This window comes from Astatotilapia calliptera, chromosome 15, assembly GCF_964374335.1.
Source record: "Astatotilapia calliptera chromosome 15, fAstCal68.1, whole genome shotgun sequence".
Taxonomy (NCBI): Eukaryota; Metazoa; Chordata; class Actinopteri; order Cichliformes; family Cichlidae; genus Astatotilapia; species Astatotilapia calliptera.
Genome location: NC_137436.1, coordinates 12,169,723 through 12,185,678, shown reverse-complemented (window position 1 = coordinate 12,185,678; position 15,956 = coordinate 12,169,723). Strand labels below are relative to the sequence as shown.

Here is a 15,956-nt window from a genome sequence, read left to right as displayed (position 1 = left end):
GTCCACTAGAGACCAATAGAAGTCTTTAAAAACCGGAGGCTGCCATCTACAAGGACTCATGTTGATTATAGGTTTAACTCTTCTCTTTCTCTACATACTGCAGCTTTCTGTCCTCTGTGGCTGTAAATTACATCGTTTGAAAAAAAATAAACCACACAATCTTTTCTTGGCTTTTTAGCTAAAAAAAAAAAAAAAATCTGTTCTTATCAGTTTAATATCTGATACGTCCCCTACCCGGGGACCATATATTAAATTGATTTTTGGAGCAGGGAGATGGAATAGGGGCTTGCTCCGTCCACTCCACGCATCGACCTGGTATTGCAGTATTTCTAGGAACGGTGCACCCCCTGAAGCTGTGAAAAACAAATGTCATTTGACTCAACAGTTTGTGCAAAGAATTTTCTTATACGCTAGATATATGTGTGCGTCTGCATATCTGGACATTGTCTTCGTGTAATCTTCCAAGGTTAGTCAGACTGAAATCTTGCGACTTAATATTTGTGAATGACTTACATTTAACTATTACCAGAATTACTAAATCCTGCCACTTGGACTGACACGTGGCTGGACACACACTTTCTATGGGAAATCAAAAAAATATGTCGTTTTGAACTGCAGTTACACTATTCTGGCTCCAATCCTGCAGTTACCTCTGTTGTCCACTAGAGACCAATAGAAGTCTTTAAAAACCGGAGGCTGCCATCTACAAGGACTCATGTTGATTATAGGTTTAACTCTTCTCTTTCTCTACATACTGCAGCTTTCTGTCCTCTGTGGCTGTAAATTACATCGTTTGAAAAAAAAAAAAACCCACACAATTTTTTCTTGGCTTTTTAGCTAAAATCACCTGTATTGTCTGTTGTTTCCATTTGTGGATGGTTAATAGTGCAGAAGATTGTTTTTCTGTTTTCAGGATTACATGAAAACATTTGGGAACAGATCATTTTTGTATATAATAAATCTTAGGATAGTATTGGTTTTGATGATTTATAAAACAGCTGTGTGCCGTAGCCCTGGTAGTGTGGATCCTTAGTGTGTAAAGAGTAGATACCTCATGTAATATGTGTGAATGAAAATCCATGGACTTTATAAGAGTCCTCCATTTATGGCTATGATCCTAACAAACAAGATTAATCCGTTTCTTTCTCCTAGCAATCTTCCTGTTTCCTAAAGGAACACGCATGCACAATATATATGCATCAGGATGGCCGAGTGGTTAAGGCGTTGGACTTAAGCTCCAATGAGCGCATGCTCTCGTGGGTTCAAACCCCACTCCTGGTATAATTTGGAGCCTCATGACTGGTAAACTGAAATGTATCTATGGGAGCAACAATGATCAATAGGAGTTTTTAGGAATTTGCTGTGAGCAATATCCCCCCACCCAGTCACCCCCAAAAAAGCTGGGATGAAAGACAAATGAGAGGTCTGTGCCAAGGTCGCCCCCTCTCAGTCTTACTGTACATGTTATATGTAGAACCGTTGGCTTGTGCAATTAGGGAAAGCCCAGACATAACAGGAATACAGTTACCGGGAGGAGAAACATTAAAAATTTAACAGTATGTAATTATCATATTATGAAAACAATTATAACGCCAAGAAAGTTATAAAAATGAATTGAAGACGCTCCGTCTCAACGACCGCTGATTGGACTGCAGGCGACCACGTGATTTTGAATCTCATTAACCGGCATGCGCTGACCGGCGTTTCAGAAACTAAAGTGTCGTCATATATGTGGCGCCGTTTAAAAACTGAAACATGCCGACCATAGTTATATTGTGATGTTTCGGAGGTAAAACGTCAGTAAAACATCGACCTGTCCTCTACCATTTGTTAGAAGGCGACTGTGTTCTTCATTGTAACCATGAGTTAGAGTTGCAGTAAGCAGAATGAGTCGTTTCTGTCGTGCGATATGTGGGTATCGCTTCTCGGCCTTTTGGCTAAGATCAAGTGTAGTATCTGTTCTTATCAGTTACAAGGCGAGAAGCAATGTAGGATGGCGGCGACGTCGGCCAATTTTTCGGAGAGGAATACATGGTCGTATGGAACGAGGAATACCTTGAGATTCGAACTAATGGATAAAGAAAAGGATTTCCATGACAGAATTAATTTCGGACGAAGGATTCTTTATGATGCATTGAAGGTACAACCAGAGGAAATCTACTGCCTTCAGCAAAGCACGGCAAGTAAGCACTATGACGTGACTTTTTGCACGGGAGAGTACGCGGAGGAGGTGAGAAAGAGATGTGGTACAGAAGAAAATGAAGAACTAAAAAAATATATGGTAACCCCGTTATACAGGAACGATTATAGGATTTTAACGGTGCACATGTATAATCCCTGGGTTACAGAAGAGACCATTAAGTACTTCCTGGGGCGGTACGTTACAGTGCTCCCAGGGGTACGAAAAATAAAGGACGGGCTAGGCCTATGGACTGGAAAAAGACAGTTTCGGGTAAAACTTAAAATGGATATGACAACGGAAGATGGATACTGCCACCCGCCTGCAGTGTTTTCCATCGGAGCAGACAGAGGTTTTTTGGTGTATGCAGGACAGCCACAAGCATGCAGAAAATGCGGTAGTACGGGACATAATGCAGACAATTGTGAGCAGGTGAGGTGTAGGAGCTGCGGGAAAAATGGCCATATTACAAGAGACTGCAAAGAGCCTAGAAGGTGCCACTTATGTGGCTCAGATACACATATGGCAAGAGATTGCACTAGGCCCAGATCATATTCGGAAGCAGCTAAAGCAGGGACCGAGGCAGAGCGGTATGAAGAAACGGATATAGGAACAAATATTGGGGAAAGCGCACAAGAGGCGCCACCAGCAGAAAGGAATCAGACTAATGAGGAAGAAGGGGGGGGGGGAGAGGATGGGGCCGAACAAGGAAAAGAAGAAGGCGATAAGATGGGGGAGAAAAATGGGGAGAAGCAGTGCGAAGAAGGACAAATATGGGAAGTGGCAGCTAAGCCACGAAGAAAGTCGGCCAAAAGGCGTAGGAAAGTGAGCTCGGGAGTTTCTCCAGGAGAGACTAATTTGAAAGAAGGTAAAGGAGAGCGGATGGAAGAGGGAGGGGAGATGGGAGCGTATGTGTTGAGAGGGACGCAGACTGAATGCATGCACACACCAATGAGTGATTTAACGAGTGATGGAGACGTTGAAGAAGAAGAAGTAGAAAGTGAAGAAAAATCGGAAGATTCATTTATAAAAAATTTGCTGGCGCAAGTCAACATGGACTAATAAGGGAGGGGAAAATGGACGACAGAGGTTTTTCTTTTTTTTCTTTTTCGGCTCTAATTTTGTAAAGTTTTCCTTTTTTTCAGGGGATATGAAGATCAAAAAGACAACTAGGAGATGGTATCTGTTTTTGCTTTTGTTTCTTTGTTATAAAATTATTAAGTGCCCTCTGCTTAGGTGTATAGATACCCCTTTTTTTATTACAAAATGGTGAGGTTCCGAATAATTACGTTAAATGTAAGGGGGTTAAAAAATGCCAGAAAAAGACAAATGGTATATGAATTTCTGTTGTTTTATAATTTTGATGTATGTTTATTACAGGAGGTACATTTGAAGGACGAGAAGGATGTTGTTATTTTTTCGGAGCAGTGGAGGGGGGGTGAATCGGCATGGAGTATAGGAGGAGTATATGGGACAGGGGTGGGAGTGTTGTGTGGAAATAAAAGTATAAAAATAAAAGAAAGTTATACGGTGATACAGGGTAGAGTGATGGTGGTAGATGTAGAAAAAAACGGCGTCCAAAGCCGGATAATAAATGTGTATGCACATGTGGATCCAAAACAAAGAAGAGAACTCCTTTTGTCGATGGACACTTGTTTTATTACAAGGAAAAATATTATAGTGGGAGGGGATTTTAATGTATCTTTAGAAAAAGAAAAATTTTCTCTCCCATTAAAGACATTTATAAGACAATACGGGCTAACGGATGTTATGGGCAGACTTCTGGGGAAAAAAGTAGGGTATACATGGAGGAATACAAGGGGGGTACAGAGTAGGTTGGACTATATTTTGATAGATAAAAAGTGTAAAATTAAAGGGGGAAAAACGATTCCGGTCCTACTCACGGATCACCAGGCGGTAGAGGTGGATTTGGAGATAGAAGGGATGGAATACGGGAAGGGATATTGGAAATTAAATAATGAGGTGTTAAAGGAAAAAGATTATAGGGATAAATTTTTAGAGATCTTCCCTTTATGGGTGAAAGTAAAAGAACTTTATGGAAAAAAAGGGGATTGGTGGGAGGATGTAAAATGCAAGATAAAAAAATTTACGATAGAATATTGTACAGATAGATCTAAACGTAGAAAAGAAGAATTTAATATGTTACAAAAAGAGATAGAACATATTTATGTTATACAAAAGGAGGGGAAGGAAAAAAATGTAGATTTGAAAATTGAAGACTTAAAGGTGAGGCAAGAAGAGTTATTAGAGAGGAAGGCAAGAGCAGAAACATATAAATTAAAACAGAAAGAGTATGAGGAAGATGAAAGGTGTTCCGCATATTTTTTTAAAAAGATGAAAAGTAGGGATAAAAGGGGGGTTATAGAGAAATTGGAAAAGGATGGGAAGGAGATTATAGGGAGGGAAAGCATGTTGGGGGTAGTAAAAGAATATTACGAGGATTTATTTAGAAAAGAAAAAGTAGGGACAGAAAAAAGAGATGTTCTTTTGGGGTCATTAAAGAGGAGATTAGTAGAGGAAGATAGGGAGTTTCTGGAAAGGGAAATAACGATGGAAGAGGCATATAAGGTGGTAAAGGGAATGAAGGTAAATAGGGTACCAGGAATAGATGGATTAACGAAAGAATTTTATGAGGTATTTTGGGGAGTGATAGGGTTACATTTGTTGGAGGTCTTTAAAGAAATATTAGAGGGGGAAGAGATGGCGGAGAGTATGAGGACGGGTGTGATTTCGTTATTATTTAAGAAAGGGAATCCTCATTTACTTGATAATTATAGACCTCTCACTATGTTATGTGTAGATTATAAGATTTTAAGTAAGATAATTGCAAATAGATTGGTAGGGGTAATGTCGGATATAGTGGGAAGTGATCAAACGTGTGGGGTGAAGGGGAGACAAATTTCATGGAATATACAATTACATAGAGACATACTTGCATATGTAAAGGATAGAAAAATGGCGGCAATCTGTGTAAGTTTAGACCAACAAAAGGCATTTGATAGGCTAGATTACGAAATTTTGTGGGAGGTAATGACTAAGATGGGCTTGGGAAAACAATTTATAAGGTGGGTGAGGATCCTTTATAAAGAGATATATTCAAAAATCAAATTGAACGGGTTCCTCACGGAAAAAGTTCATCAAGCGAGGGGGTTGAGACAAGGGTGCCCGTTATCGGTGGTACTCTATGTATTATATGTTGAACCATTGGCTTGTGCAATTCGGGAGAATAAAAGAGTGAGGGGGATAATGATGCCGGGGGGGGAATGTTTGAAAATATCTCAATATGCGGATGATACTATACTATATTTAGCGGACGACGACAGTTTAAGAGAAGTTGTGGAAATATTAAAAATATATGAAGAAGTTACAGGATCAAAAATAAATAAGGAAAAGACAAAATATAAGTACTTGGGGACGTGGGAAGGTAGAAGGGAAAATATTTGTGATTATACTTTGTGTGAAGGTCCTATGGACATTCTAGGAATTTCTTTTGGGAATAAGGAGGGCGATGCTATTTGGAACTGGAAGGGGAAGATGGCAGAGGTGGAAAGGAAATTACGACTATGGAAAATGAGGAAGCTTACAATTACTGGGAAGGTGTTAGTGATAAAGAGTGAGGTGGTGCCGAAATTATTGTATCTAGGCTATGTGTTCCCGATGCCACAAGTATTTAGAGCACAAATAATGAGGGGAATATTTAACTTTATATGGGGAGGTTACGAGTACGTAAAGAGAGTACAAATGTATCAGGAGGTTGCCGATGGGGGAAAAGGGGTACCGAACATTCCGTTAAAGTTAGATACGATTTTTTATGCAAATGTGTGTACGCTGTTAAAGAAGCCATATATTCATAAATGTCAGATATTGTTATGGTTCTGGTTAGCTATTCCATACCGGTTTTTAATTGGGTGGGAAAATCAGGGGCCGAAGGCAGAGACAAGACCAGAATACTTTCAGAGGATGGTTAAGTGGGGAAAGAGACATATAGAGTGCAGAGAGGTGGATACAATACAAAATCATAAACTTCTGTATAAAAAACTGGTGAGGAATGCTAACTACAACCAGGGGATAGTGAGTTCGGAAGTTTGGGAATACGCACAGGATAAGAGTTATAAGAATGTTTTGAAAGATTTTAATTGGATGCACCTACATAGGAAATTACCTGTAAGAACTACGATGTATGCACATAATTTGGGGAAGTTAAAAGAATGTCCGAGGGATAATTGCACAGAGGAAGAAACGATTGAACATGTCCTATGGGGGTGCAAATATGCAAAAAAGGTATGGGCTGGAATGAAGAGGAGGTATAAGGGACTAGAGGCTTTGACATATGAGGAAATAACTTATCTTAGGCCTAAGGATAAAAAGAAGGAGGAAAATAAAATACGTTGTATGTTGTTATCAATTACAAAACTTAAGATATGGAGGGCAAGACAGGGGTATATAAGGGGGGGGTATGAATGGAAAGAGATGGGAACAATAAAGGATATAGAGAGGGAATTTGAGGGGATATATCGGCATGAATTACAAAGATGGGGAATAGACACGATTAAGGACAGGTGGAAGGATTATTATGAATGATGTAAAAGATGTTTTTGTGAAATATGAAAAGTATTCAATGGAATGTTGAGCAAATGGAAATGTAAGATGGTGTTGTAAGTAAAAATAAAAAAGGAAAAAAAAAAAAAAATAAAAAAAAATCTGTTCTTATCAGTTTAATATCTGATACGTCCCCTACCCGGGGACCATATATTAAATTGATTTTTGGAGCAGGGAGATGGAATAGGGGCTTGCTCCGTCCACTCCACGCATCGACCTGGTATTGCAGTATTTCTAGGAACGGTGCACCCCCTGAAGCTGTGAAAAACAAATGGCATTTGACTCAACAGTTTGTGCAAAGAAATTTCTTATACGCTAGATATATGCGTGCGTCTGCATATCTGGACATTGTCTTCGTGTAATCTTCCAAGGTTAGTCAGACTGAAATCTTGCGACTTAATATTTGTGAATGACTTACATTTAACTATTACCAGAATTACTAAATCCTGCCACTTGGACTGACACGTGGCTGGACACACACTTTCTATGGGAAATCAAAAAAATATGTCGTTTTCAACTGCAGTTACACTATTCTGGCTCCAATCCTGCAGTTACCTCTGTTGTCCACTAGAGACCAATAGAAGTCTTTAAAAACCGGAGGCTGCCATCTACAAGGACTCATGTTGATTATAGGTTTAACTCTTCTCTTTCTCTACATACTGCAGCTTTCTGTCCTCTGTGGCTGTAAATTACATCGTTTGAAAAAAAATAAACCACACAATCTTTTCTTGGCTTTTTAGCTAAAAAAAAAAAAAAAATCTGTTCTTATCAGTTTAATATCTGATACGTCCCCTACCCGGGGACCATATATTAAATTGATTTTTGGAGCAGGGAGATGGAATAGGGGCTTGCTCCGTCCACTCCACGCATCGACCTGGTATTGCAGTATTTCTAGGAACGGTGCACCCCCTGAAGCTGTGAAAAACAAATGTCATTTGACTCAACAGTTTGTGCAAAGAATTTTCTTATACGCTAGATATATGTGTGCGTCTGCATATCTGGACATTGTCTTCGTGTAATCTTCCAAGGTTAGTCAGACTGAAATCTTGCGACTTAATATTTGTGAATGACTTACATTTAACTATTACCAGAATTACTAAATCCTGCCACTTGGACTGACACGTGGCTGGACACACACTTTCTATGGGAAATCAAAAAAATATGTCGTTTTGAACTGCAGTTACACTATTCTGGCTCCAATCCTGCAGTTACCTCTGTTGTCCACTAGAGACCAATAGAAGTCTTTAAAAACCGGAGGCTGCCATCTACAAGGACTCATGTTGATTATAGGTTTAACTCTTCTCTTTCTCTACATACTGCAGCTTTCTGTCCTCTGTGGCTGTAAATTACATCGTTTGAAAAAAAAAAAAACCCACACAATTTTTTCTTGGCTTTTTAGCTAAAATCACCTGTATTGTCTGTTGTTTCCATTTGTGGATGGTTAATAGTGCAGAAGATTGTTTTTCTGTTTTCAGGATTACATGAAAACATTTGGGAACAGATCATTTTTGTATATAATAAATCTTAGGATAGTATTGGTTTTGATGATTTATAAAACAGCTGTGTGCCGTAGCCCTGGTAGTGTGGATCCTTAGTGTGTAAAGAGTAGATACCTCATGTAATATGTGTGAATGAAAATCCATGGACTTTATAAGAGTCCTCCATTTATGGCTATGATCCTAACAAACAAGATTAATCCGTTTCTTTCTCCTAGCAATCTTCCTGTTTCCTAAAGGAACACGCATGCACAATATATATGCATCAGGATGGCCGAGTGGTTAAGGCGTTGGACTTAAGCTCCAATGAGCGCATGCTCTCGTGGGTTCAAACCCCACTCCTGGTATAATTTGGAGCCTCATGACTGGTAAACTGAAATGTATCTATGGGAGCAACAATGATCAATAGGAGTTTTTAGGAATTTGCTGTGAGCAATATCCCCCCACCCAGTCACCCCCAAAAAAGCTGGGATGAAAGACAAATGAGAGGTCTGTGCCAAGGTCGCCCCCTCTCAGTCTTACTGTACATGTTATATGTAGAACCGTTGGCTTGTGCAATTAGGGAAAGCCCAGACATAACAGGAATACAGTTACCGGGAGGAGAAACATTAAAAATTTAACAGTATGTAATTATCATATTATGAAAACAATTATAACGCCAAGAAAGTTATAAAAATGAATTGAAGACGCTCCGTCTCAACGACCGCTGATTGGACTGCAGGCGACCACGTGATTTTGAATCTCATTAACCGGCATGCGCTGACCGGCGTTTCAGAAACTAAAGTGTCGTCATATATGTGGCGCCGTTTAAAAACTGAAACATGCCGACCATAGTTATATTGTGATGTTTCGGAGGTAAAACGTCAGTAAAACATCGACCTGTCCTCTACCATTTGTTAGAAGGCGACTGTGTTCTTCATTGTAACCATGAGTTAGAGTTGCAGTAAGCAGAATGAGTCGTTTCTGTCGTGCGATATGTGGGTATCGCTTCTCGGCCTTTTGGCTAAGATCAAGTGTAGTATCTGTTCTTATCAGTTTAATATCTGATACGTCCCCTACCCGGGGACCATATATTAAATTGATTTTTGGAGCAGGGAGATGGAATAGGGGCTTGCTCCGTCCACTCCACGCATCGACCTGGTATTGCAGTATTTCTAGGAACGGTGCACCCCCTGAAGCTGTGAAAAACAAATGGCATTTGACTCAACAGTTTGTGCAAAGAAATTTCTTATACGCTAGATATATGCGTGCGTCTGCATATCTGGACATTGTCTTCGTGTAATCTTCCAAGGTTAGTCAGACTGAAATCTTGCGACTTAATATTTGTGAATGACTTACATTTAACTATTACCAGAATTACTAAATCCTGCCACTTGGACTGACACGTGGCTGGACACACACTTTCTATGGGAAATCAAAAAAATATGTCGTTTTCAACTGCAGTTACACTATTCTGGCTCCAATCCTGCAGTTACCTCTGTTGTCCACTAGAGACCAATAGAAGTCTTTAAAAACCGGAGGCTGCCATCTACAAGGACTCATGTTGATTATAGGTTTAACTCTTCTCTTTCTCTACATACTGCAGCTTTCTGTCCTCTGTGGCTGTAAATTACATCGTTTGAAAAAAAATAAACCACACAATCTTTTCTTGGCTTTTTAGCTAAAAAAAAAAAAAAAATCTGTTCTTATCAGTTTAATATCTGATACGTCCCCTACCCGGGGACCATATATTAAATTGATTTTTGGAGCAGGGAGATGGAATAGGGGCTTGCTCCGTCCACTCCACGCATCGACCTGGTATTGCAGTATTTCTAGGAACGGTGCACCCCCTGAAGCTGTGAAAAACAAATGTCATTTGACTCAACAGTTTGTGCAAAGAATTTTCTTATACGCTAGATATATGTGTGCGTCTGCATATCTGGACATTGTCTTCGTGTAATCTTCCAAGGTTAGTCAGACTGAAATCTTGCGACTTAATATTTGTGAATGACTTACATTTAACTATTACCAGAATTACTAAATCCTGCCACTTGGACTGACACGTGGCTGGACACACACTTTCTATGGGAAATCAAAAAAATATGTCGTTTTGAACTGCAGTTACACTATTCTGGCTCCAATCCTGCAGTTACCTCTGTTGTCCACTAGAGACCAATAGAAGTCTTTAAAAACCGGAGGCTGCCATCTACAAGGACTCATGTTGATTATAGGTTTAACTCTTCTCTTTCTCTACATACTGCAGCTTTCTGTCCTCTGTGGCTGTAAATTACATCGTTTGAAAAAAAAAAAAACCCACACAATTTTTTCTTGGCTTTTTAGCTAAAATCACCTGTATTGTCTGTTGTTTCCATTTGTGGATGGTTAATAGTGCAGAAGATTGTTTTTCTGTTTTCAGGATTACATGAAAACATTTGGGAACAGATCATTTTTGTATATAATAAATCTTAGGATAGTATTGGTTTTGATGATTTATAAAACAGCTGTGTGCCGTAGCCCTGGTAGTGTGGATCCTTAGTGTGTAAAGAGTAGATACCTCATGTAATATGTGTGAATGAAAATCCATGGACTTTATAAGAGTCCTCCATTTATGGCTATGATCCTAACAAACAAGATTAATCCGTTTCTTTCTCCTAGCAATCTTCCTGTTTCCTAAAGGAACACGCATGCACAATATATATGCATCAGGATGGCCGAGTGGTTAAGGCGTTGGACTTAAGCTCCAATGAGCGCATGCTCTCGTGGGTTCAAACCCCACTCCTGGTATAATTTGGAGCCTCATGACTGGTAAACTGAAATGTATCTATGGGAGCAACAATGATCAATAGGAGTTTTTAGGAATTTGCTGTGAGCAATATCCCCCCACCCAGTCACCCCCAAAAAAGCTGGGATGAAAGACAAATGAGAGGTCTGTGCCAAGGTCGCCCCCTCTCAGTCTTACTGTACATGTTATATGTAGAACCGTTGGCTTGTGCAATTAGGGAAAGCCCAGACATAACAGGAATACAGTTACCGGGAGGAGAAACATTAAAAATTTAACAGTATGTAATTATCATATTATGAAAACAATTATAACGCCAAGAAAGTTATAAAAATGAATTGAAGACGCTCCGTCTCAACGACCGCTGATTGGACTGCAGGCGACCACGTGATTTTGAATCTCATTAACCGGCATGCGCTGACCGGCGTTTCAGAAACTAAAGTGTCGTCATATATGTGGCGCCGTTTAAAAACTGAAACATGCCGACCATAGTTATATTGTGATGTTTCGGAGGTAAAACGTCAGTAAAACATCGACCTGTCCTCTACCATTTGTTAGAAGGCGACTGTGTTCTTCATTGTAACCATGAGTTAGAGTTGCAGTAAGCAGAATGAGTCGTTTCTGTCGTGCGATATGTGGGTATCGCTTCTCGGCCTTTTGGCTAAGATCAAGTGTAGTATCTGTTCTTATCAGTTTAATATCTGATACGTCCCCTACCCGGGGACCATATATTAAATTGATTTTTGGAGCAGGGAGATGGAATAGGGGCTTGCTCCGTCCACTCCACGCATCGACCTGGTATTGCAGTATTTCTAGGAACGGTGCACCCCCTGAAGCTGTGAAAAACAAATGGCATTTGACTCAACAGTTTGTGCAAAGAAATTTCTTATACGCTAGATATATGCGTGCGTCTGCATATCTGGACATTGTCTTCGTGTAATCTTCCAAGGTTAGTCAGACTGAAATCTTGCGACTTAATATTTGTGAATGACTTACATTTAACTATTACCAGAATTACTAAATCCTGCCACTTGGACTGACACGTGGCTGGACACACACTTTCTATGGGAAATCAAAAAAATATGTCGTTTTCAACTGCAGTTACACTATTCTGGCTCCAATCCTGCAGTTACCTCTGTTGTCCACTAGAGACCAATAGAAGTCTTTAAAAACCGGAGGCTGCCATCTACAAGGACTCATGTTGATTATAGGTTTAACTCTTCTCTTTCTCTACATACTGCAGCTTTCTGTCCTCTGTGGCTGTAAATTACATCGTTTGAAAAAAAATAAACCACACAATCTTTTCTTGGCTTTTTAGCTAAAAAAAAAAAAAAATCTGTTCTTATCAGTTTAATATCTGATACGTCCCCTACCCGGGGACCATATATTAAATTGATTTTTGGAGCAGGGAGATGGAATAGGGGCTTGCTCCGTCCACTCCACGCATCGACCTGGTATTGCAGTATTTCTAGGAACGGTGCACCCCCTGAAGCTGTGAAAAACAAATGTCATTTGACTCAACAGTTTGTGCAAAGAATTTTCTTATACGCTAGATATATGTGTGCGTCTGCATATCTGGACATTGTCTTCGTGTAATCTTCCAAGGTTAGTCAGACTGAAATCTTGCGACTTAATATTTGTGAATGACTTACATTTAACTATTACCAGAATTACTAAATCCTGCCACTTGGACTGACACGTGGCTGGACACACACTTTCTATGGGAAATCAAAAAAATATGTCGTTTTGAACTGCAGTTACACTATTCTGGCTCCAATCCTGCAGTTACCTCTGTTGTCCACTAGAGACCAATAGAAGTCTTTAAAAACCGGAGGCTGCCATCTACAAGGACTCATGTTGATTATAGGTTTAACTCTTCTCTTTCTCTACATACTGCAGCTTTCTGTCCTCTGTGGCTGTAAATTACATCGTTTGAAAAAAAAAAAAACCCACACAATTTTTTCTTGGCTTTTTAGCTAAAATCACCTGTATTGTCTGTTGTTTCCATTTGTGGATGGTTAATAGTGCAGAAGATTGTTTTTCTGTTTTCAGGATTACATGAAAACATTTGGGAACAGATCATTTTTGTATATAATAAATCTTAGGATAGTATTGGTTTTGATGATTTATAAAACAGCTGTGTGCCGTAGCCCTGGTAGTGTGGATCCTTAGTGTGTAAAGAGTAGATACCTCATGTAATATGTGTGAATGAAAATCCATGGACTTTATAAGAGTCCTCCATTTATGGCTATGATCCTAACAAACAAGATTAATCCGTTTCTTTCTCCTAGCAATCTTCCTGTTTCCTAAAGGAACACGCATGCACAATATATATGCATCAGGATGGCCGAGTGGTTAAGGCGTTGGACTTAAGCTCCAATGAGCGCATGCTCTCGTGGGTTCAAACCCCACTCCTGGTATAATTTGGAGCCTCATGACTGGTAAACTGAAATGTATCTATGGGAGCAACAATGATCAATAGGAGTTTTTAGGAATTTGCTGTGAGCAATATCCCCCCACCCAGTCACCCCCAAAAAAGCTGGGATGAAAGACAAATGAGAGGTCTGTGCCAAGGTCGCCCCCTCTCAGTCTTACTGTACATGTTATATGTAGAACCGTTGGCTTGTGCAATTAGGGAAAGCCCAGACATAACAGGAATACAGTTACCGGGAGGAGAAACATTAAAAATTTAACAGTATGTAATTATCATATTATGAAAACAATTATAACGCCAAGAAAGTTATAAAAATGAATTGAAGACGCTCCGTCTCAACGACCGCTGATTGGACTGCAGGCGACCACGTGATTTTGAATCTCATTAACCGGCATGCGCTGACCGGCGTTTCAGAAACTAAAGTGTCGTCATATATGTGGCGCCGTTTAAAAACTGAAACATGCCGACCATAGTTATATTGTGATGTTTCGGAGGTAAAACGTCAGTAAAACATCGACCTGTCCTCTACCATTTGTTAGAAGGCGACTGTGTTCTTCATTGTAACCATGAGTTAGAGTTGCAGTAAGCAGAATGAGTCGTTTCTGTCGTGCGATATGTGGGTATCGCTTCTCGGCCTTTTGGCTAAGATCAAGTGTAGTATCTGTTCTTATCAGTTTAATATCTGATACGTCCCCTACCCGGGGACCATATATTAAATTGATTTTTGGAGCAGGGAGATGGAATAGGGGCTTGCTCCGTCCACTCCACGCATCGACCTGGTATTGCAGTATTTCTAGGAACGGTGCACCCCCTGAAGCTGTGAAAAACAAATGGCATTTGACTCAACAGTTTGTGCAAAGAAATTTCTTATACGCTAGATATATGCGTGCGTCTGCATATCTGGACATTGTCTTCGTGTAATCTTCCAAGGTTAGTCAGACTGAAATCTTGCGACTTAATATTTGTGAATGACTTACATTTAACTATTACCAGAATTACTAAATCCTGCCACTTGGACTGACACGTGGCTGGACACACACTTTCTATGGGAAATCAAAAAAATATGTCGTTTTCAACTGCAGTTACACTATTCTGGCTCCAATCCTGCAGTTACCTCTGTTGTCCACTAGAGACCAATAGAAGTCTTTAAAAACCGGAGGCTGCCATCTACAAGGACTCATGTTGATTATAGGTTTAACTCTTCTCTTTCTCTACATACTGCAGCTTTCTGTCCTCTGTGGCTGTAAATTACATCGTTTGAAAAAAAATAAACCACACAATCTTTTCTTGGCTTTTTAGCTAAAAAAAAAAAAAAAATCTGTTCTTATCAGTTTAATATCTGATACGTCCCCTACCCGGGGACCATATATTAAATTGATTTTTGGAGCAGGGAGATGGAATAGGGGCTTGCTCCGTCCACTCCACGCATCGACCTGGTATTGCAGTATTTCTAGGAACGGTGCACCCCCTGAAGCTGTGAAAAACAAATGGCATTTGACTCAACAGTTTGTGCAAAGAATTTTCTTATACGCTAGATATATGTGTGCGTCTGCATATCTGGACATTGTCTTCGTGTAATCTTCCAAGGTTAGTCAGACTGAAATCTTGCGACTTAATATTTGTGAATGACTTACATTTAACTATTACCAGAATTACTAAATCCTGCCACTTGGACTGACACGTGGCTGGACACACACTTTCTATGGGAAATCAAAAAAATATGTCGTTTTGAACTGCAGTTACACTATTCTGGCTCCAATCCTGCAGTTACCTCTGTTGTCCACTAGAGACCAATAGAAGTCTTTAAAAACCGGAGGCTGCCATCTACAAGGACTCATGTTGATTATAGGTTTAACTCTTCTCTTTCTCTACATACTGCAGCTTTCTGTCCTCTGTGGCTGTAAATTACATCGTTTGAAAAAAAAAAAAACCCACACAATTTTTTCTTGGCTTTTTAGCTAAAATCACCTGTATTGTCTGTTGTTTCCATTTGTGGATGGTTAATAGTGCAGAAGATTGTTTTTCTGTTTTCAGGATTACATGAAAACATTTGGGAACAGATCATTTTTGTATATAATAAATCTTAGGATAGTATTGGTTTTGATGATTTATAAAACAGCTGTGTGCCGTAGCCCTGGTAGTGTGGATCCTTAGTGTGTAAAGAGTAGATACCTCATGTAATATGTGTGAATGAAAATCCATGGACTTTATAAGAGTCCTCCATTTATGGCTATGATCCTAACAAACAAGATTAATCCGTTTCTTTCTCCTAGCAATCTTCCTGTTTCCTAAAGGAACACGCATGCACAATATATATGCATCAGGATGGCCGAGTGGTTAAGGCGTTGGACTTAAGCTCCAATGAGCGCATGCTCTCGTGGGTTCAAACCCCACTGCTGGTATAATTTGGAGCCTCATGACTGGTAAACTGAAATGTATCTATGGGAGCAACAATGATCAATAGGAGTT

At 39.7% G+C, this 15,956-nt stretch overlaps 13 non-coding genes and 2 pseudogenes across 13 annotated transcripts; all 15 read left to right on the top strand.

Moving 5' to 3' along the window:
- Positions 1–158: 158 nt before the first annotated feature.
- LOC145420724 (U2 spliceosomal RNA) lies at positions 159–349 on the top strand. Its single transcript, XR_013902046.1, has one exon. It is a non-coding gene; the product is annotated as a U2 spliceosomal RNA (small nuclear RNA).
- An 849-nt stretch (positions 350–1,198) lies between these two features.
- On the top strand, positions 1,199–1,281 carry trnal-uaa (transfer RNA leucine (anticodon UAA)). Its single transcript has one exon. It is a non-coding gene; the product is annotated as a tRNA-Leu (tRNA).
- Positions 1,282–1,917: 636 nt separating this feature from the next.
- On the top strand, positions 1,918–2,033 carry LOC145420800 (U2 spliceosomal RNA; annotated as a pseudogene).
- A 4,851-nt stretch (positions 2,034–6,884) lies between these two features.
- Positions 6,885–7,053, top strand: LOC145420784 (U2 spliceosomal RNA; annotated as a pseudogene).
- A 466-nt stretch (positions 7,054–7,519) lies between these two features.
- LOC145420723 (U2 spliceosomal RNA) lies at positions 7,520–7,710 on the top strand. Its single transcript, XR_013902045.1, has one exon. It is a non-coding gene; the product is annotated as a U2 spliceosomal RNA (small nuclear RNA).
- An 849-nt stretch (positions 7,711–8,559) lies between these two features.
- Positions 8,560–8,642, top strand: trnal-uaa (transfer RNA leucine (anticodon UAA)). The gene has a single exon. It is a non-coding gene; the product is annotated as a tRNA-Leu (tRNA).
- A 636-nt stretch (positions 8,643–9,278) lies between these two features.
- LOC145420788 (U2 spliceosomal RNA) lies at positions 9,279–9,469 on the top strand. The gene has a single exon (XR_013902094.1). It is a non-coding gene; the product is annotated as a U2 spliceosomal RNA (small nuclear RNA).
- Positions 9,470–9,935: 466 nt separating this feature from the next.
- On the top strand, positions 9,936–10,126 carry LOC145420840 (U2 spliceosomal RNA). Its single transcript, XR_013902126.1, has one exon. It is a non-coding gene; the product is annotated as a U2 spliceosomal RNA (small nuclear RNA).
- An 849-nt stretch (positions 10,127–10,975) lies between these two features.
- On the top strand, positions 10,976–11,058 carry trnal-uaa (transfer RNA leucine (anticodon UAA)). The gene has a single exon. It is a non-coding gene; the product is annotated as a tRNA-Leu (tRNA).
- Positions 11,059–11,694: 636 nt separating this feature from the next.
- LOC145420778 (U2 spliceosomal RNA) lies at positions 11,695–11,885 on the top strand. Its single transcript, XR_013902090.1, has one exon. It is a non-coding gene; the product is annotated as a U2 spliceosomal RNA (small nuclear RNA).
- Positions 11,886–12,351: 466 nt separating this feature from the next.
- LOC145420739 (U2 spliceosomal RNA) lies at positions 12,352–12,541 on the top strand. The gene has a single exon (XR_013902060.1). It is a non-coding gene; the product is annotated as a U2 spliceosomal RNA (small nuclear RNA).
- Positions 12,542–13,390: 849 nt separating this feature from the next.
- On the top strand, positions 13,391–13,473 carry trnal-uaa (transfer RNA leucine (anticodon UAA)). Its single transcript has one exon. It is a non-coding gene; the product is annotated as a tRNA-Leu (tRNA).
- A 636-nt stretch (positions 13,474–14,109) lies between these two features.
- Positions 14,110–14,300, top strand: LOC145420770 (U2 spliceosomal RNA). Its single transcript, XR_013902084.1, has one exon. It is a non-coding gene; the product is annotated as a U2 spliceosomal RNA (small nuclear RNA).
- Positions 14,301–14,766: 466 nt separating this feature from the next.
- LOC145420839 (U2 spliceosomal RNA) lies at positions 14,767–14,957 on the top strand. Its single transcript, XR_013902125.1, has one exon. It is a non-coding gene; the product is annotated as a U2 spliceosomal RNA (small nuclear RNA).
- An 849-nt stretch (positions 14,958–15,806) lies between these two features.
- Positions 15,807–15,889, top strand: trnal-uaa (transfer RNA leucine (anticodon UAA)). Its single transcript has one exon. It is a non-coding gene; the product is annotated as a tRNA-Leu (tRNA).
- The last annotated feature ends 67 nt before the right edge of the window (positions 15,890–15,956 follow it).